Source organism: Lolium rigidum, chromosome 4 (assembly GCF_022539505.1).
Source record: "Lolium rigidum isolate FL_2022 chromosome 4, APGP_CSIRO_Lrig_0.1, whole genome shotgun sequence".
Lineage (NCBI taxonomy): Eukaryota > Viridiplantae > Streptophyta > Magnoliopsida > Poales > Poaceae > Lolium > Lolium rigidum.
The window spans coordinates 58,825,242-58,847,733 of NC_061511.1; the positions used below are offsets into that span (position 1 = coordinate 58,825,242).

General features: G+C 43.3%; 2 long non-coding RNA genes across 2 annotated transcripts; both read right to left on the bottom strand.

The window, feature by feature from the left end:
* Window positions 1-18,021: 18,021 nt before the first annotated feature.
* Window positions 18,022-19,896, bottom strand: LOC124650233. The gene is made up of 3 exons (XR_006986920.1): window positions 19,497-19,896; window positions 19,037-19,104; window positions 18,022-18,389 (listed from the first exon to the last, which is right to left on the bottom strand). It is a non-coding gene; the product is annotated as an uncharacterized LOC124650233 (long non-coding RNA).
* A 321-nt stretch (window positions 19,897-20,217) lies between these two features.
* Window positions 20,218-21,020, bottom strand: LOC124650234. The gene is made up of 4 exons (XR_006986921.1): window positions 20,961-21,020; window positions 20,796-20,882; window positions 20,553-20,669; window positions 20,218-20,447 (listed from the first exon to the last, which is right to left on the bottom strand). It is a non-coding gene; the product is annotated as an uncharacterized LOC124650234 (long non-coding RNA).
* Window positions 21,021-22,492: the final 1,472 nt, after the last annotated feature.

Below are 22,492 nucleotides of genomic sequence, written 5' to 3' on the forward strand. Positions count from 1 at the left end.
AAGAAGAAGTCTTGGGCTGCGTTTTATGAGCTCCTCCCGGAGCTCGGGATGGGGGAGAGTGATCCGAACCAATAATGATCTCTGCCACCATGGTGCACAGGGGGAACGAAGCTTCCCATTCCGTGGACATAAAGACTCTGTCCAGGACGCACCGAACCGGGTTTAGTTGTTTGTTAAACTAGGTATATCTCGCGTCGGTGCGCCTGATCTCCTGGAGCTCCAAGTTAGCGATGCAGTCATTGAAGCTATGAAAGCGGGGCCAGTTTATGTTCGAGTTATTTTTATCCCTAGATCCCCTGATCAGGTTGAAGTCACCTCCCACAACAAGTGGCAAGGGACAAGCCGAGATGGCCTCTTTAAGTTCCTGGAGGAACTTAGGTGATCGCCGATGGTCAGCCAGGCCGTAGACCACAAAGAGTGACCAACTGAAGGACATAAACCCTAATGTGGAAGGAGCCCCTACTCCAACCCAATACGTCGAAAGAATCCTCGTTAACCCCTAAGAGGATTCCCCCAGATCTCCATACCGTCGGCACATCATGCCACGCAAATCGGCCAGCAGGATCGATGCTAAGCAGCTCGCTTGCGGAGAAGGAAGATTTGATGGTTTCCTGCAGACCGACAAAGTCGAGATGTTCTCGGGAAATCAGCTCCTTGATCTGGGTGCGGCAGCCCGGTCTGCCAAACCCACGGATATTGTAGAACCCAACATGCATTAAGAAAGTGTGGCTTTCCTCTGTCCACGATGGGTCGCCAACATGGCCGAAGAGCTCTTTTTATTGGCTTGAGGAGCAGCCTGGACCGGGATGTCCACCACGGTCACCTGACCTCCTCCATGGCCACCGGTGTAGTCCCATCTACACCGGGCCCCGAGAGCACCACCACCGCGTCAGCGCCCACCTGGGACGCTTCTTTCTGCAGGGCAGCTTGCGCAAGCAGCGCGTGAGCCGCCTCCTTAGTACGCACGATCGAAAGAATTTCGGACACCGAGTGTGTTTCCGTCATGAAAGTGAGACCAGAATCTCATGCTACAGACGACAGGTGAGCATCGGGAAGGTGGGCGAGGGGGGTGGAAGTACCTGCGTGGTCGAGGTTCTTGGAGGCAGTCCTGTTCTGGGCCCTCTGCATCACCGACACCGCGGCCGCTGGACCCTGGAGTCGTGCACTCTTTCGCGCCGGACCAGTCGGCACCGTCTTGGTCCTCCTCCTGCGTGGCACCACCGTCGTGGCCGCGTCCATCGTCGCCTCCCTGAACACCTGAAGGTCCCACTCCCCCGAGAGCGCGGCAGCTCCACCTAAGCCGGCCTCCACAGACCGGGCACCAATGAGCCTGCCCGGTGACTCCTCTGAGGCATCTGAGTCATAGTCAGACTCGACCGTCACCAGGGTAGAACAGTCGAAAGGCGGCAATGTAGGCACCCCCTCCAATATAGCCAGTTGTTGTTGTGCCGGTGTAGTAGTAGGCGGTGTCTCGAATGCCCGCTGCTTCTCCAGGACCGCCAGCGGTAGAGGCCACACGCCCGATGAGGAGGGCAAGTTGTTGCCGTACTGATCCAGGACTGGGTCACACGTCATGACACTATCAGCCGGCGCGACCTGGTCCGCTGGTTTTGGCTCCGTGCGATTCCCCTCCGACTCCGGCTCCGCCGCGGCCGCATTCTTCCCCTTTTCATTCTCTCCCAAGCGGCGCCACTCCTCCTCATTCCCCAGGCTGTCTGAATCATCCTCGTCCCCCATGCTATCATCATCATCATTGCGCAGAGGGCCGGTGGGGGCACAGAGGGGTTGCTCCACCCGGATACCCACGTTGAAGCGCCCGTTCTTGTGGAATACTTGCACTAGGCCGTGGATCTTGGATGGATTCCTGCATGCAATCTGAATGGTAACAGGTGTGCGCCGTGCGAGGGAGCTCAAGTCCACCTCGACAGGCCGACCCAACATCCTCATCCCCTTCGTGAGAATTTTCGCACGCCACATCCGGCGAGGGAGGCCCGAGATGGTCACCCACACCTCCTGAAGAAGCTCCGCCGGTGCCGGGTCAGTATCCGCCAGCTTGATTTTGGCCGTGGAGTTGCTGAGCGGAAAGAACAACTTCCCGCTACGAGCGCTCATCCGGAGGCAGTCCTGCGACGGGAAGAGGACCATGTACTCCTTTGCTGCCACCTGGGTCACCTTCCAGTCCCAGTCGATGCCGATGAAGTGGTGGAGTTCCGCCTCAGGGTCACGGGCAGATAGAGGGAGGCCGTCAAACGACAGGACCGCCGCGTTCGAGGCCTCCCCCTCCTCCTCGCCTCCTTCCTCGAAGTCGAGGTAGAAGAAACCCTTCCCGGAGATGGCCTGTCCCATCAAGCACAACACCAGGGGTGCAGCACCCGCGCACTCCGCCAAGAAATGGCCCTCCTTGCCACAAATGACACAGATCGGGTCGGCGGTGCAGCCAGCCTGAAAGTGGCCAGGGCGACCGCAGCGGAAGCCTTCCACCTTGGATGGGTTTATGCCGGCCACCACAAGAGATGGCGAGGCCTGCTGCTTGGCCATCGATGACATGTGTCGGGGCTGCTGCTGCGTCCAGCCAGAGCCCCGCTCTGGCCCACGGCCGTGATTCGCCTCCATGGGAAAGGAGCCAGCGCCCGCCCCTCCTGCGTAGCTCACAGGGCTTGCTCCTGCGCTTCTTCTCCCTCGCCAGCAACCAGGCGGGAGGAGCCTGTCCACCCTGGCCTTCCTGGCCAGCTGCGGACGTATTCGCCTGGTGCCCCGCACCCCGACGGTTGGCGTGGTTGTTGTTGTTGCCGCCACCGCTGCCAGAGCCGCTCCTTCGGACGCCAGGAGCCTCGCACACGTGTCCGCCTCCAGCCGTGCATCCTCCACCGCAGATATCTCCTCCAACCGGCGTTTACCGTTGCCGTTTTGGCTCCTCGCCGCCATGCCACGCTACCGGTCCATCTGCACCACCTCGGCGAATGAACGGGACAGGGGAGCGGGTGGGGAGTGGATGGTTATGGTCCTAGCTAGTCACCGCCGCCATCGGATATCAGAGCGGGAGGCAGGAAACCCTAGGGTAAGGTCACGCACCCCACGTGGAACCCACCACCACTTAAGCCTGGGGAAGGCCTCCACCCCGCACGATGGGTCGAGGTGGGCTCGGCTCAGTGCCTCACTGGGCAACACTGGGGCTGGAAACTCATGGGCCAGGCCAACCGACCCAACCCACGGACGCAGGACCGACCCAGCCCACTAGGCTCGGCCCAGTGCACATGCATATATGAAACTAAGGTCCAATTTCAGTTGCAGAGAATTGTAAGTATTTTTTCAGTAATCGAGCTAGCACCAACAGGAAGGTTACTTTCCTAAAATCGATGCTCATGGTAGATTCAATTGCAGTAAATAAGAAAGTTGTGCCTCCTCTGATTTTTTCTGTATGTATAATCAGATTTTCGGATCTACATTGCATACCCATGGATTACAATTAGCTGCATCACACATAGGAAGGCTTGCTTGCTTCTCCTTGCTTTTCAGTTAATAGATCAGGTATATCCTTTTCCCTATGTATAATCAGATTTTCGGATCTACATTGCATACCCATGGATTACAATTAGCTTCACATATAGGAAGGCTTGCTTGCTTCTCCTTGCTTTTCAGTTACTAGATCAGGTATATCCTTGCCCCCAACCTGTTATAGATATGCTAGAGAATTGGAAAAACTCTGTAGCTGTAGATGAATGTGTAGATTGAGGTTCTACAGACTGTAGCTGTTCTTGATGCCTAGCATCCTAGGTATCATGTTAAACACAATTTCAGAGTATCTTCGACATACATCTGCAAGCATGTTTGAAATTTTTGTATTTGGTGCCAACCAGTTTATCATTTGAGAAACAAACTTGCCAAGGTATCTACTCTGCAACTCAAATAACTCTATTTGTGCAAATTCATAGCGTTACGACTGTTTTTTTTGCTCTCGTGTGGATCTCCCAAGATATTAGTGCTCCAGGACATTGGTATTTGCCTATTGGAACCATGCATGCCACTTGAAATATTTGTCTATCAAAGTCTGATGTAGATCTACCATGCATTACTTCTAGCAACAAAAGGTACATGTTCTAATATTTTTGTCATAACAAACTGTGTCATCTAATGTTGAACTACTTTTGTAAGAAATTAGTGTAAAATATTCAATTTTTGCTTCATGTGCAGCTTATCTAGCTGATATCACATTTGTGGCTTCCTCGTGGAGTTTGCAGCAGATCCAACAATGTGTCAAAAAGCTTGCTCCATACATAAATCCGTATCTTTTGGCAATTAAAATTCATTGTAGTTGGTTGAGCAAACAAGTGTTAGTCCTTATCCTGTGTAAGCTGTTCAAAATGGATATAAAATTAGTTGTCTTAAGCTTTACTAAAAATTAATTCGAAGGAAAAGTTTAACAGCTTTCACTATCCCTTATTTTATGCTTCCTTCTCCTTGCTTGCTCTTACATTTGTAATATGATTTATAATCAAGAAAAATAGCCAACGGAGGTTCTTGATCGAACAAATGGTCGTATAAACTGTGTTCATTGATTTCTAACTTATATTGTGTCATGCTTAACAAAATAATATATATATATATGTGCCAATCTCATTTTATTTCCCTTCTGCTCTGACTATTTCCTTTCTTCTATTATCCAAATCTCTTCTTGAGTCGACATACTAATGTCCCACAAGTTGGAGTTCCATCTTTCATTGAACGGAACTTATAAACCCTGCCACAAATTCCCGCAGGAACGTGCGGGGTATCCTCTAGTATTACAAATTTCTGAGCCAATGTTGTGTGCATCTCTTTATTTTTGTATCCATTGTACTAGTGAAGGGTTGGAAATGAGCCCAACCGAGATTCCAGGTGCTTATCCATTTTCCTGATCCTTTGTTTCTTACTTGTTTTTTCGACAGTGCTGCCATTTTTCTCGTTTGTTTGTTAGTTGTTTGCATTATTGCTGCCATTTTTCTCATTATCTTTCATATATGTCCAGTCTAGATTGTCTGGGTGTTATCAAACTAGATGGACATATGGTGTAGAAGTGTACGTGTGACTCTTCCCTTTATCTAAACAAGACACCCTTCAAAGACCTTTTTTTTAATAATTTCCTTCTAAGACCTTGATCAGCTGTATGGCTTTACTTAAAAGCCTGGGCCGATGCCTTTACTTATGGCCATCCTGTATGAGCATCTGAGCAGATCTACTCTAGATATACTAAGTTCACATCTATTATTTTTCATCCTTAGTAAATAATTTGAACTGTGATGTACATAAACTACGCTACATGTACTTATAAAATCATCCTTAGCGCATGATGTACTAAGATTTCATGTCACTCATGCATAAGCCTTATTTCAGTGTTATTATTTCTTACCCTGCGTTATCTTGTTTCTGGTAAAGGGAATAATTTAAAATCAAGCAGATACCAACCAGCCTCTGCACCGACATAATGTTAAGAACTAGTTGAGACATTAAGGATGAGACAGCCAAAATACATAAGAAAAACAAAACAGAAAAATGACCTGGCAAGTAATCAGCTACTCGCAACACGTAGACCGCTCCAGAAAATCACAAATCATCAAACTCACTTGTGTCACGCGCATTGTTTAGACAAAGACATCGGAACACAAACAAAACCATACTCTCACAATGGATGCCAAGTATCATCTTCGTCGTATAAAAAAATCCAGGCCTCTACCTCGATATTTAATCTATTTTTCGAAGCCTCATATTATCAGCGTACATGTATTATTTAAATATTAAACATGCAATTTCTTGAAAATATATGAAAACATCAGTCCAACGTGCTACATGTGGAGAGGACCATGTCGATAGAATGTGCTATGTGTGGAGATTCATATAGATCATACGAACAAAGAGAAATGGTGCTCATGACTATAATAGTCAGGTTGAAAGCAAAACAAATCATGCCAATATAGTATATTTAACTTTGTTCATAAAAACATGTCGTGAAAAGAAAAGAACAAGATACATGTATGTTTATAATATGCTGCAACTCCGGAGGTGCTCATAGGGGTAGGGTGTGCGTGTGTGCGTTAATAGGGATGAGTGTATACGCGTGTATGTGAGCGTCTACGTTTGTATTGTGTTTCTCAAAAAAAAATGCTGCAACTGGGAGTGGGTAGAATGGATTGCTTTGGCAAGTTTGAAATAAATCTATGAACATAATATATTTTCAACATCACAAAATAGGCAAGACTATCTGTATTATAAATTTCAACAAAAATTTCAGTACACCTTCAACGTGCGTCGTACATTTTAAGAAAATCTCAATTGGCATGTTCTCTATATCTTATATCTCCAAATAGCAACCTCCCACTAAAAGAATTTCTCTACATTTTCGTGAGGCGTACATCACCCCTGTCAGCTTTGATAGCTTTATTCCGGCGTTCGTTTCATAACATTGTAGTACCTTCGTCTCCCGTACCCATACCACACATTGATTCACGCCAAAATTCAGCACCCCTTAAAGCATCTCTAGCAGAGGCGCTAAAGTTCAGCACGCTGAAATCACTTTGCAGCGCGCACCATCTGCATATGGTGCAGGAAGATATGTTTTCCTCCGTCGACATATGGTGCACGAAGATATGTTTTCCTCTGCATATGGTGCACCAAAGTAGGCAAATCACCCCAGCAGGAGTTCTAAAATCCTGCGCGCTAAACATAATTTAGCATACAACATTTATATTATGGATTAAATTTAGCATAAACGTCTAGTGCAGAAAATAAACTAGTGCAGAGAATAAACTAGAAAAGCTAAACATTTTTATTTTCGCGGCGATAATCTAGAAATCGACATCTTCTTCGGAGGCCGATGATGCCGACGGGTGGTCAGGAATTCATCCAGCCAACGCTCGTCGTTGTCGTTGATCATGCAGGGCCCCTCCCTCTGCGACCCGATGAACACCTTCTTTCAGCGGACCTCCATCTTCAGCGCCATTTTTGCCGCCGTCTCCGCCTCACGTTCGGCCCTCTTCTGCGTGTAGAAGGCCTCCTTGTCCAGGGCGTCCTGCAGGAAGGCTTGGCACCACACTTCCATGGCATGTTCGTCTACCTCTACTATGCTGTGACACTGGCGGTGGTGACGGCGCTGCTCATTGTTGACGAGGTTCATGGAAACGCCGGCCATGAACTCCGCTTCCGCGAGGGTATGACAGTCGCGGAAGTTGAAGGTGGTGGCCGGGTGCCCAAGCCGCCACGCGGCAGTGTACGCGCGCGCTGAGCTCCGTCGTGTCGAATGTCTTGAGGATGATGCATCGCAGATGTCTTCATAGAACCTTCCGCTCGGGCGCAAGCGCACGCCGGTGAAGCCCGTCTGGTTCGCGCGCAGAGGCATGGCGCTGGCGGCACTGCGAGGTGAAGCGGTGGGCGTCACCACGAAGCGGTGGGCAACGGGTGTCGACGAAGAGTAAATGGTGCACTGAAACGGTGACAGTTGGCAACAAGCGCGCTAAATTTATAGAGTGTGCGCTCAACGTGTTGGGATTTGCCCACAGATCAATCACATGAAACGAGGAAACACACCACGCAAAATAACTCGTGGCCAAGACATCGTATCGTGCCCTCCTTTTTCTGTTTATTTCAAATGGAGCCTTGATGTGTATATATATATACACGCCTGGCTACTAGATAAACCTAACCTTGTACGACACGAACCTACTCTTTCCTAAACGTACACAAGCTAGCAAACCGAGTCACGCATAGTTCCCTAGCTAAATATGGACAACCAAGATGACCAACTCCACGTGACCACCTAGATGGCAGCCATGCACTTGAAACACGAAGCCTTCCCTAATTAACAACCTAATTAAACTAAGACACGACTAACTTCAATCAAGGAAAGATTATTGCCAACAATCTCTTCCTAATCTTGACTCTTTGTTTTATGTGTTTTTCTGATTTTGACTTCTTGCACATATTCTTTTTGTCTAGGTCTCGCTTCACGACAAGTTTAATTAGCTCTACCCAATTTTAACTTGGCGAATTTACGAAACAACTCAAGCATGATCCGGACTATATAGCCACGCTAGCAATCGTGGAACACACCGTCCACCCTAGCGCAATACATGTCAACTACCTCGTGGACTACACCATCCACTCCAGCCTCATGTAGAGATAGATCCTCATTAAAGAGATTCCCCTTCACTGGCTTACCGCCCTCTTCGCACTTGACCTTGATCCTCTCATGGAGACACATAGACGACTTGGTTGAGGCACACTGACAGCTACCCGCCATCCTCTTGTTGTGTCTTCGCCCATGGTGATACACCTCACCTATGGACAGTCCCTCAACCTCCGCACCCTTCAGCTGCAACGGATCCTCAAAGAGATAAGCACTTGGACACAACGACTGACAAGGGATTAACTTGTCAATGCCTACGTGTTGTAGACTTAGGGTTTCATAAGAAGTAGAGGGCAAGTACATCTCGAAGTTTCAGCCGAACAAAGGTGCCCAACTAAATAATATGGTGGCTAGGGTTACAATAATTCGATCCTTTTTTCATCCCTCGGCTTCCCCTTTATATAGGAGCACTACAACAGGACCCCTCCTACTGCAACATATTTATCTGTATCTAAATATCAATATAGGCGTTGCTAGCACCTCTACCAACGGATAATAATGCGTTGCGTTTTTTGGTGTTGCAAAGGTACAATGCAACGCATATAGGTCTGTTGGTAACAGGGGCGTTGCTAGGCAGCAACGTATAGAACTAAGGGCGGGCAACACTTACATACGTTGGTGTTTGTCCTACTGGATTCATGATACACATAATATTAATTTTATGTTTTCGCAAAAAAATATTATTTTATTAATTAAATATTAGCAATGGTGGTCCACATATTACAGCCGTCCTATTTTTTCTTTCAATTATCGCAATTATCTTGAATCGGGTCCATGCCATGCTTTCAACACATACGTTTAAGTGAGAAAAATCAACATCACTATTTATATAGAAGATAAACATATATATTGGACTCAAATGGTAGCATTACAAGAGGAACACCATCCACGTGGTACATATATAAATATTATGTTTACAACATCACTTTTCTCCCACGAAATAACTAAAGATGCGTAGATGTGAAATGGATTATCCAGCCGCAACATCATTGTTCCTCCTCCCATTCAACTAGTCACCCATATTATCATCCATTTATCTTTTGAATCTACAGAAAAAGGCCAAATTGTCAATACAACAGTGGAAAAAACATCACATGATGCAAGTATCGAGATGGCAAAAAAGTCACGTACAAAGGTTGAAGGCCATGCAATTTTTGTTCCTTCTGCGTTACCAAGAGTGGTACAATTTTTTCGCTTCCGTACCAACTCTTCGGTTTTCACAAGTGCAGCAATGACATGTACTGCCCAAAATTGGTTTGTTATTTCAGCACCATCAAGTTTATATTTCGGATCGTTGCTTACAATTGTAGCAAGAGCAACATCCTTGTTTCCGCTTGATAGGCTCTTCAAGAATACTTTAGTGCCTGCCTGTTAGAAAAACAAAAGGTATGGATTGGTTTCCTCATGCCCATCATTCGGAAAGAAAACTAGAACAAAATAGATTTGTTTCAAGAAAAATATAATCATAATTAAAGTAATGTCAAAAACATTATCATTTACATCTGGCGAAGCTAAATAAATGGATCGCAAAGTTGAGCACTCTTACTGGTAGCAAGCCGGCACCCAACCAACTTAGTGAACCACTTTGTTGTTTCTACAAAAAGATATAATGTTGAATGTCAGTGCCCAATTCAAGTAAGTATTATAAACAACATTTTAAGAAGGTTTTGTGTGTTTACATTAGAAAGCACGGCTGCATTAACAACTTTTGAGTTCCTGCTCTTAAAATCATGCTGATAGCCAGAAGCAACATCATTTTAAATAATCATTAGAGTACTAGAGTTTGAACATAGATCCAAGTTTGATGATAAAAACATACCTTGACTGATGTTGATACCCCAGTTACTCTTTGTTTCTCACTGTGTGGGGGGTTTGTTTTCATGTTCTGAATTTTGTAATACAACAACAAATTACCAATAAAAATGTGATACATCAAAGTTCATAATGGTGGTAAGCTCCAAATAACAAGAGTGAACTAACATTGTGTAGAGCAGCATTTTTCTCCCCTTATTGTGCATTGCCATTTTGAACCAAACTTTCTTTGTTCTGTGATCAAGGAATACATCACAAGTTTTGGAAGAATAGAATTTAGACATAACATTGTAAACAATTCATGCATAAGTGTTTGATCATCTACAATGCGAGCAAACCTTATCTTGAGTAGCCTGCTTGATTGATGATTGCGAGTCCAGACCAGGGAAACCACTCTGCTTGACCTGTAGTGAAAGGTAAGATAAATCAGTAGTTTCTATAAGTTGCTGCTAGAATGTAAATCCAGATCCATACAGTACCATCAAATTATTTGGTTCCTCAACCATTGGGAGTTGTTTACTAGGAGAAGCGCCATATACTCTCTACAGATATAGAAAGAAAATTAAGACGCGAGACAATATATATTAGAGTGAACTTTGAGCAATTTATTTTGTGCACTAAAATGTACATACTTTCCTCTTGGAATTATGTCCATCTACAGGAGGATCATCTCGAAGAGTAGGCACAAGATTCAAACTTGTCTGTCATAGCAATGAAGTTAGTTCTGAAAACAAATGAAGATGAAGTTTCTATAAACTTACCTGATTCGGTTCTCTTTCCAACTCTCTTATCTTCTCTTTTAGCTCCATAATTTCCAAACTTCTCTGTCATAGCGATGAAGTTAGTTCTGAAAACAAATGATGGTGAAGTTCCTATAAATTTACCTGATTCGGTTCTCTTTCCAACTCTATTATCTTCTCTTTTAGTTCCAGCAATTCAGCACCTTGATTCTTCACATACTGTCCTATTTTTTCCATCTCAACCCTAAGAGATAGCATAGCTTCATTTGGTATATCCTCCAATGAAGTAAATTGTATATTCTGGAAGCGACGGGAAGTTGACACATCAAGAACTTTGTTTGGATTAGGAACTAGTCCCAAACCATGTACATGACCAGACTTCTCATCTCCCAAGACTATATTCAATGCATCTCCTTTCCAAGCAGTCTTTCCTTGGCTGGTATCTGCTAACTCTGGTTGCTCCTCTAAGATACCTTTCAACCTTGCCTAAACACAAGACAGAGTAAGAAAAAGCAAAATATGCAATAGCAGCACAAAGTAAGAGTGGATGAGAGCTGAGCAAATACCACGTGTGCATTAATTTTCTTGTTATCCTTCCTTACAGGCTTGTGTGTATGGATGTACAAGACAGCCCTATGAGGGTACTTCTTCTCAGGATCTTGTTCTCTCTAATAGTGGATGAATAAATTACTTAAGGAGTTGGTCATGACTTTACATTATATGAATGGAAAAGAGATGCATATAGTTATTAAAAATGTACCAATTCTTCCCTATTTCGAGAAAAACTCTTTGTTCCAGCGGTATGTGTGGACTTCCTCTTCCCACAGTTTTCCCTATTTTGAGCACTTATATCCTACAAAGAATAAGTGGAAAAGTTTGTGCGCATATCTTGTAATTTTGTGGAAAAGCTAATTTGATAGGGGAAAATATAAACGATAAAAAAAATGGCTATGTACCTTTGCTTTCTGGCTTGTCCAATTATTCACTAGAGCTCTCCACTGATCTGGACTCACACAATTTGGACCATTGTTGTAATTTGCTTCAATGCTCTTCTTCTCATTAAAGTATAGTGCTTTCATGTCTGACTTATGTTGCCTCCATCGGTCTCTAATTGTTTTTAATATGTATGGTTCCAATCGTGAAGGATAAAGAAACCTCATCTACATAATAGTAATCAGAAAACAAGAGAGACATTAAATTTAATGCAAAATATGAGAATCTTGTAAAAGATACTAATGTACCACAATTTACCTTTACTTGATCAAGTATAGCCTTTAAGTTTATCCTTACATTAGTTTCTTTATCTTTTTCTCCTATCAACAATCTCCAATCCTTGTAGGACAAGCTACACAAAGATCCATTCCTAGCTATCGTGCCAAGAAAGTTTCCAAGATGTTTAGCTTCTTTCCCAATTGGCTGATCTAAATCATTGCACTTAACCACAATCCTTTTTCCAACAGGAAGGTTCCAAATATATTTAAGCTTTCTCTTCTTACGCCCTTTTGTTCCTACAGTTTGGATGGATTCAACTCGGAATTAACTCATATGACGATTAAGAATTTTCTGTTGCAATGAATAAGGAATAACTTCCAAATTACCTTCGTCGTTATCAGCATCATCATCATCATCATCACAATCTGTAGAGCCTTCTTCATCGTTACTTGTTATAACTTGATGATCAGATGATTCTTGAACTTGTTCAACACAATTTTGTTGCTGGATCTGTTCCTCGACCAAATATTCTTCGTTGGATTCGACAACATGCATTTTGTTCCTCGTCATATCTGCTGCACCATGCAAACCATAACACAAAGCTAGCATGTATCATAGAAAGTCCTCCAAATATATGCTGCCGAGTGTAGAAATAATAGAAGTGGTGGAGGGAGGGGGAAAGCATGCGGCAGTAGCATACAGTACTCACATGTGAATTCCCAGGAAATTTACCCCGTTCCTTCACCAGTGAAAAAAATGAGGCATGAAACAAAAAAACGTATCCATTCACCCCTAGTGGTTGTTTGGATACGTGGTATACACAAAACCAGAATTCTACAAACTAGGAAAACTGTCTAACAGAATAAAACTTTGTTTGGCCCCGCTAAACAATCCGTGGATATAGAAAATTTGGTACTGGAAATCCTCAGATTTCGTGTTTTTAGAGAAACGAGTATTAGTCGTTTTTCCATAAACGCGATCTCCGTCTACTCGATCTTAACAACTTCTCAAAACTTCGCCGGCGATAGCCTGACTTATGCCGCCTCCTGCATTCCTATTGCGCCATTTTTTCCTTTCCTATAACACGAGACATACGTACTTCAAATCGCCACGAATTTTGACGAGCTGGTGACGCCGTCGAAACGCATGACATCCGGCCGGCCGCCGGCGCCGGCTGAGAAGTGCGCACCAAAACCAGATAAAAGGGCCATGAAGTGCGCACCAAAACCAGATAAAACGCATGACATCCGGCCGGTCGACGGCGCGGCTGTATCTGGGTGCCCTCCTATCTACAGAAAGCAATGAGGAAGGTGGACGATTGAGAGCCTAATACTCGTTTTCTAAAAGCTGATCGCTAATCCTAGCTATCCAAACAACCCCCTAGGGATACAGACCGACAGGAAATACTAGTACTCAAATATTCATAGATCGGGGATGCAAATCCGTTAACTGAACTTGATTGTGGACAGTTTCAGGGAATCGATATCTGATTTGCGGTTCAAAATATTATGTAGGTGTCAAAACTGAAAGTGACTCTCATGTTCTCCGTTTACAAAGTTTATCCAATTGATGGTCATCTTACATACGGATCTTGGATTTGTTTCCTGATATAAAGGGAGATATGTCCCACGAAGGCAGAATACTGAATAATGGTTGTACATACCATGAAAAAAGGAACTTTTGATCACGTTTTCAGAAAATAATAGCACTGCACACATATTGTGAGAAATTGCAGGTTGCGAAATTAAGAAAATACTCTCACGCACCACAAATATACTTGTTCGAGGTACCATGTACTGGGACAGAAAATAAAGTCTTTAAGCAACAAATAGTTTTAAAAATGAACAGCAATGGCTTCATCAAGTTAACTGGTTCCAGCCTTTTATAATTCACCCGCTGCTGAAGAAAATGTAGCAACTGAATCACATGAGAACACGCAGGAATCTGAACTTTATTGAGGCACTGTTTCATCGGGAACTGATTCATCTGGTGACACTTTGGGAGCATCTACAGTATCTCCCTCTATATCTCTTCTCCTCCAAGTTTGTTTCTGATGGGAAATATCAAAAAGCTCCAAGAACTTGCTGACATGATAAGGTTCAGTTTCCACATCGGTCCACTCTTCACCCAATTCGAACTCATCTCGAGGCTTTATCTTCAAAGCAATTGACCATCCTTGATAAAGATGATCATCCACATAGAATACTTGGTCAACTTGACTGGCAAACACAAAAGGTTCATCACTTCCCTTTTTACCGGTGTGAATTTGATGCGAGAAATTTACAAGTCTACAACCATACTTATCTATTTGCACACCTTTTCCTTCAGTAGGATCAACCCATTCGCACTTAAACAGCACAACTGAAAATTTTCTATAGTAGTCTAACTCAATTATGTCAACTATCCTTCCAAAGTAGATGACATCTCCGAGGATAGGGTTTTTATCACGTGCAGAAGTGTAGCTTGATGTTTTTGCGATCAGAACAACACCACTATTTTGAGTCACCTTGTCATAACGCTTCGGTCTAAATCTGTATCCACGAATATTAAATGCTCTATGTCTAGTTGCAACCTGAAGTGGACCACGGGCTAACCATCTAATATCCTCGTCGATGCTTCCAGTACCGTTCTCCCTCTCCAACTCCATGACCTTAGGAAAAAAAAGTAATACATAAGCTAAATTCAAACCAACAATAAGTAAATCATGATTAAATTGCATAATGGAATTTACATGATCCTTGAACCATTCAGCAAATTCCTCATGTTGCATCTTCTCAAATGTATTTGGATCTAGGCGTTTCTTCCGGTTCTTTCTTCTCAAATATTTACCATGTTCTCTACAACAAAAAGGCCACAAGTTTATATATATATATAAACTAAATAATAAACAAATTGAAAATTTGGGCCAAGACATTTACGTTAAATATGGCTTGACAGCGTCACAATTGAATAGCACATATCTATGGGCCTGTACTGCCTCGTTGTCGCCTAAAGTGTAACCAATTGGTCTTCCCAGTGATTTCCCTACCGGAGGAAACAACGTAGACTCATGTGAATATATTGAAGATTCATATTGATGTGGGTTGTCATCATTCCTTGCTGGTTGGTTATGCTTAGTGGCGAAACCCTCTAAGTATCTTGAACAAAATGCCATACACTCATCCGCCAAATACGACTCTGCAATTGAGCCCTCCGGACGAGCTTTGTTCCGAACATACGACTTCAGCTTACCAAGATACCTGTAGTCCACACATAACCATTAATTTAGCAAAATATATGACATGGAACAAAGAAAAATAAAAACTGAATGTATGTTAAGAACACATGATAACCTTTCAATGAAGTACATCCATCGGTAGCAAACTGGTCCAGCGATCTTACACTCAGTTGCTAAATGGACAACTAAGTGAACCATAACCGTGAAAAACCCAGGAGGGAATATCATCTCCATTTTACAGAGTGTAATTTTGATGCTTTCTTCCAAACGTTCAAGCTCATCTTCGTGAAGAACTTTCGAACATATTCCACGAAAGTAAGATGACAATTCAAATAGTACTGCTGTGACATTATCTGGAAGAATACCCCTCAAAGCAATAGGCAAGAATTGATGCATTAGGACATGACAATCATGTGTTTTGAGCCCATGAATTTTTCCGTCAACACAATTTACACATTTGGATATATTTCCACAATATCCATCTGGAACATTTATATTTTGATGATTTTTGCAGAATAATTGCTTCTCACTTCTACACATAGTAAAGCTTGCAGGTGGTAAGTAGAACTTGCCTGAAGGTTTTTTTTCTGGATGAAGATCCTCTCTAATATTCATCTCTTTGAGATCTTGACGAGCCTGTAGATTATCTTTTGACTTCCCATCCAAATTTAGAAGTGTGCCATAAATATTATCACACACATTCTTCTCTATATGCATAACATCAAGATTATGTCGAAGGAGATTAGTGTTCCAATAAGGTAATGTGAATAGACTGCTTTTGCCCTTGTAAGTTTCTGACTTTGTAAAATCACTAATAGAAGCTATGTCATCTAATACGGGGCGCCCATAATAAGTTTCAGGCTCTGTTCCATGCTCCGTTTTTCCATCAAAAGAAGAAGCATCATTACGGAATTCATGACCAGGTGGCAGAAATCGTTGGTGACCCATAAAACAATATTTTTTCCCATGTTTCAGGCGCTTGGTCCATACATTTGCACCACAAGGTGGACATGCAAATTCTCCATGCACCATATATGAAGCCAGCATTCCGAAGGCCGGTAAGTCATTTATAGTCCACAACAAAGCTGCTTTCAGAGGAAAGGTTTCATTTTTGGATGCATCATAAACGGAAATGCCATTCAGAAATAGATCTTTCAAATCTTCTAAAAGGGGTTGTAGAAAGACATGAATATTATCCCCGGGGCTCTTAGATCCAGGAATTATTAAAGATAATGAAAGGTAAGATTCCTTCATGCATAGCCATGGAGGCAGGTTATACATGACTAAGACAACCGGCCAACAACTATAACTAGAGCTCATCATCCCATATGGATTAAAACCATCAGTAGCCAGACCAAACCGAATATTACGGGCATCAGAATCAAATCCTGTCTTTTCATCAAAATGCTTCCATGCCTGGGAATCAGCTGGATGCCGTAGCACGCCATCCTGCTTGATGCGCTCTTCATCGTGCCATCGCGCTAAAGCTGCTGTTTCTTTGCACATGAACAACCTTTTCAGCCTCTCCTTGATTGGAAAGTATCTTAAAACTTTGCTTGGGATTGCCTTCTTTCTTTCCTTTTTGGTTAACTTGGTTTCGGGTAGTTTATCTTTCCATCTAGAAGCCTTGCAGATAGAGCAAAAATCATCATCTGCTTTATCTTTCCAGAACAACTGGCAATTATTTGGGCATGCATGAATTTTTTCATAACCAAGGCCAAACTTCGAAACAATCTTCTTAGACTCGTAAAAATTCTGGGGAAGTTCCTTTCCATTCGGAATAGCCATGTGCAAAATATCAAGTAGATCTCCAAATGATTTATCAGACCATTTGTTCATGGATTTTATATTAAACAAAAGAACAAGTAAGGATAACTGAGATAATTCACATCCTGGCCACAAAGGTTTCTGTGAGTCTTTAATCAATTTGTAGAAGTTTTGTGCTTCTATGTTTGGTCCATGTGAAAGTGGATTTGGCAAATCTGTATTGTCTGCCATAGGCACATCATCATATACTTGCCTAAGTGCATCATTAATTAATTGGTGCATGTTAGCATTCATTCCTTCATTGCGAGGTTGTGGTTGCTGAGCTGGTTGTTCAGATATTGACTCACCATGGAAAACCCATTTATCATAACTCTGAAGCATTCCATTGCACACCAAGTGGCCACGAACATCATCTCTTGATAGTACTAGCAAAGAAGGGGCGCGGCGGCACGCCGCGCCATGTGTGGCCGAGTGATGGTGATTTCTGGTAGTGCTAAATGAATGTGCATTTTAGTATTTTTCTTTTGGGAATTATGTTTGTTCTTGCTATTTAAAGGCATGGTGTATTTGTTGGTTTATTTTTGTGTGACATTTATACATACACTAATACACTATTACTGGTCTGTAGATGGTTGCGGTGAAAGGTTGGTATTGAGTGATGGGTGATCGATGGCTTGTTGTATGCTGTGTGTGGCCTCGTGTCTGGTGAGATGGACATTTATTGACACGTTTGGCTGAGCTTTTTTTTTTTTACCGTTGTGGTAGATCCACTTCCTGGCCACATCTTATTCGGGTTCAGCTCCCAAAATAAGCTGAACGTCACCACCGCCGCTGCCATGGCGAACGACAGTTATAAACTTAAAAGGCCATGACCAGTGACATGGAAATTATTGCTAGATGATAAAGACTAAAAAACCAACAAAGAGTTCTAAGAAATCTATCAACCTTAGACAAATAAGTTATCAACACATTGGTACACTATGTTTGGTCCTTTTCCAATTCTCTGATCTAAAAATGAGTACACTCATCCCTTAATGGAGGGGCCCTGATGGAGAGGAACCAATATGGTGTGGCTGGCGCAGCAACAGGCAGCTGCTTGCCTATCAGCAGGACTGCATACACTCAAACTCAAATATCTACTACAACAATGAAAACCTACCGTTCCATCTATCCAAACCACTCAAACTCAAATAGCTACAACACGTGTATTAACAGATACAAAATAAATATCAATTTCTTACCTGAACTGTGAGTATGTCGCAGTTCACTATAGTAATCTAATGTTTGTGTTGAGGAAACATAACTAATAAATCCAAGAGTACTGAATAACCAACCAAAGACCATTGGGAAAGCCAAATCCTTCAATCATATCTCAAAGCAATTCAGGTTTCAGGAGGCAAGCTAGCCCAAGAAATTGCAGTAGCATTTGTTTTCTCTATAGCTCTGTATGCTCCATACTCTCCATATAGGGTGGACTTCTCTATAGCTGGTGGGAGGAGGCGGCATGGAACAAAATGTAAATTAACAAGAACTGGATCTACAATTCATAAGGAAAAAGACATCAAGAAAAGAAAAGGATCTGGATCCAAGAACAAAAACAAAAGGTTTTGACATATCTATCTTCATTCTCTCCTTTTGTATCTCTCCTCTTCCTTACTTACTTGAACTGATTTACTTCATTGTTAACACATTTGGAAGATATGCATGCAGTGTTAATTTGGGAGATATATGTGAATATAATTTACTGATCTAGTTAGTTATCAGTAAAAGAAGAACAGAGATATAATAAATTGATCTAGCTAGCTAGTTACAATAAAGGAAGAACAGAGAGTTGCATTTTCTACATACAAATGGTTTGGGCAATTGCCATTGAACAATCTTGCAAAATGGCATCAATCTGTAAGAGGTGAATTGAGCAAAAGTGTTCCAAGAATATTTTTTTTACTACATCTAGAACTACACTGCCATTTTGAAGGTGAAAAAAAGAAATCGCTTGGCTATAAAAGTTCAGAGTTATACATTCCGCTCGGATGTATTACCACAGTAGAACAAAGAAAAACCACCCTTTAGTTAGTCTGACCCACTTGGTATAAGCAAAAATGAACTTTGAAGTGTGCAAGGAGGTCGTCTTACATCACCAATATTAAGAGCCACTAAAACGATAGCAAGAAGGTCGATAACAATAATTAACATTGGTTGACCTGCAATTACAAAACATGCAATTCAGTGAACATGTCAGAAACCTGGTTGCTAATATATTGTTAATTCATACTACTCCACTACAGGCAATTCTGATTCGCTAATATTCTGGCTAAAAAAATTATTAAAAAATTGTGATATATCACATGGCATAATTACACTTCCTAGGTACTCTTGGATTAAAAAGTATTTGTTATGATTAATCTCTATTTTTTATAAACCTGCAATTGAAATTTCCCAACAGTTAATTCGATTATCTTTTCATGAGCAGCTTTCCAACATATAAGTTTCTTACAATCATGCTGAATAATATTTTGCAAGTTGAACCTAAAATATTGTGAGAAGAATACATAATGCAATTACATTTGGGAACGATTCATCTGAAGAACCTTACCTTCCAACAAATTAATCAATTCAGCAGACCATGGCAATTGAAAGTGTACGTTTGCGCATTTCTCACTTCTCTTTTCTTTCTTCACTTTGGACATATTGAACTGGTAGGAAAATCCCTCACCCTGGAATTGGTCGGACATAAATAGAGGTGCATCTTGAACTTCAACATCGGGCATGAATAATAATTGGAATTAGTAGTTGTTCATGGCTAGCTAGGCAATGTGGCGGTAGAACCGGCAACTGTCATGTTCACGCCTTAGAAGGCTCTGGATCATATGCCTTTCCTCTTTATAGTTTATTCTTTTGTTTCTTTCATACTTCCCTTTGGAAGATTAATTACATTAGCACATAGAAAAGTTAGCAGAACCATATTACTTTAATTAGCATATCAGTTTAGCTAGTTGTTGACTTGTTGTGCACACTGTCTTCGATTACACCACCGGACAGAGCGACTGGTACGGTTGCACGCATGGAAGCCATGGGCGATAGCAGCCGAAGCCAGCAAACAATGTCCAAGCTACCACAATTTGGGAAAGAAAGGTGTAGTGTGTACTCACCCCAATTCATGTGCACACACGCATGGAAGCCATGGACAAAAGCTGCCAAAGCCAGCAAACAACGTTCAAGCAAGCACAATTTGAGAAAGAAAGACGCAGTGTGTACTCACCCAAATCCATGTGTACACTGTATCTGAAAGAAGACTTACACGGCAATATTCAAGCATGTTCTCCCTCCTGAGAAATTTTCTCATTTCTTCTCACTGGGCTTCAAGCATGCTCCTGCGTACCATCTCAATACATATCAGGCAACTCCAGTGCAGCATCCATGCATAGTAGTGGAGAACATTGGGAAGAAAGATGGTATGCTTCCTGACCATAACGTTGGCTCCAACGAATTCAGTCTTGTCTTGATCTAGTTGATGATATGGTCCCTTAGTTGTGTATAACTTTACCTGGAGAGGCTTTATAGATTAATAATAATGTGATCACTCCATATTTAAAAATGCAGATATTTCTTACAGTGAGATAATGTGGTCATTTTGCAGTTGAAACGTTACCATTGGTTGTATAACTTAAAGGTGGATCTGAAAATGATCTGGGGGAAAGACTAAACTGGGCCATGGGCTCTGGCTGACGAAGAGCATGTGGATGTATGGAGCTCCATGATGCCGATTCTGTTGATGGGCGTAAATAGCGTACAAAACCACCGTATGACCATTAGCTTGTTAGCAACTTATGCTTATTAAATTTGATTGTGTTCGTTTTGCTGATATAAACTGCTATGTAGGTGGTTGCCATACCAGAGTAGGACGACGCAAGTAACATCCAAGAATTGAGTTCTGAATAACTTGCCAGTTTCCTGAATGCCCACCGACACAATATGCAGCCTGGAAATACATTGCTCAAGAATTAATTTTAGGAGTACAAATATGACAGTAGCTATTAAAATTTTAAAAAAAGTATACCTGCAGTGCAGAATCATGTCTGAGATTTTCATGTGTTTATCATCCTGAAGTCCATAAGCCATAAAGACTGTCATATTTCAAAAGGTTGTGCCAGTTAGACATAAACATGTTCTGAGGCTAACAGTGAATGCATCCAAGGTAACAATTGTTATCAATGTCGAATCTACACGCATGAGTAATGTTCATCTATGAAGCAGAGCTGCTTCTCATGTACCATCTTCGTAGGACAGATTTTCTCAAGCAATTTTATCAAAGCTATGAACAAAGTATCATGAATCCCCAACAGGAAGTACAGGCCATCAAGAAAAAAAATCACCTCACCTCAAGTAAGCGCGAAGGTGGCGCAGAAAAAAGCAGCCCGCCCCGGAGCAGGGGATCTGCACCGCCTTTGTCGTCCAACGACAAGAGGCCTAACCGTCCTACAATACTCCGTCTCCAGGGCTGTCCGGCTCGATAGGGGAGGACGCCAACCTAAAGGAGACAATTCAACAGGGGCCAAACAACACACCGATCATAAGCTGAATGTAGAAAAACAGAATTCACGCAGAAGGGCTTACCCTCAAGATGGCCACGCGAAGAAAATATTGATGAAGATGCAAGACAAAGAAGATGAACGGAGGGCGTGAATCAGGGCCGGATCTACAGTCTACAGTCTACACCCAGGAGATCGGAGGAGAAAATAAAAGCAGATATGTGGAGAAGCAAAGTGAGTAGGCAGCGGGACTGCTGCCGTCCAGGGCTGCCATCCATGTGAGGTAATTACGGCGGGGAAGCCGCGGCAGGGGATTCTGTCCCCGGCGTCCGGGAGCAGCCGACTCAGTCCACGACCGCCTCGCGGCGGGGAGAATTGGGACTGAAAAAGGTGGGGTTGGGTGGCCGCTCGAGGGAGTAGGAGGCCCGTGAAGGGCCGCTCGAGGGAGGAGGAGGTCCATGAAGATGGAGCTAAACAATCGGCTCATGGCCATGGAGGCCAACGGCCGGCCTCGCGAAACCCTCCGGCACGCAGACTGTGGCACTCCTCGGCCTCCATCCCTCCGACGCTGAGCGACGCCCAGGCGGTGCTCCTCCTGTCACGGGATGGCGGCGCATCGGCCCGTGCCCGTGGCAGACGGCCGCGGGCGAAGACTCCGCGCACAAACCTCCACATCAGCATTGAAAACGTCGGCGAGGGCTCTCGGTGTTCCCCACAGCTAGTCAACCTCCACATCTGGGGGAATCGGGACGGGGAGGAGACCAGGGCAGGAGGCTTGGGCATGGGGCAAGAGACATGGCATAGTGGGATACCACGAGGACGGCCGTGTAGGCTCCGGCAATGTTTCGGGTGGGAGAGGAGGGAGCTCTGAGGCCTCCGCGCCGCCATCTGCTCGCAATGGAGATATGTACGCGGGGCTTCTCCACTGCGCTGCTGGCTTGTCCCGTCAACGGAGGTCCCGCTCGCCGCTCGCCGGTCCTGGTGGACGATGGCGTCGGCGGTGCCTAGAAAGAGAACAGATGGGAGAGATGGGGGCGAGAGAATGAACCAGATGCAATTA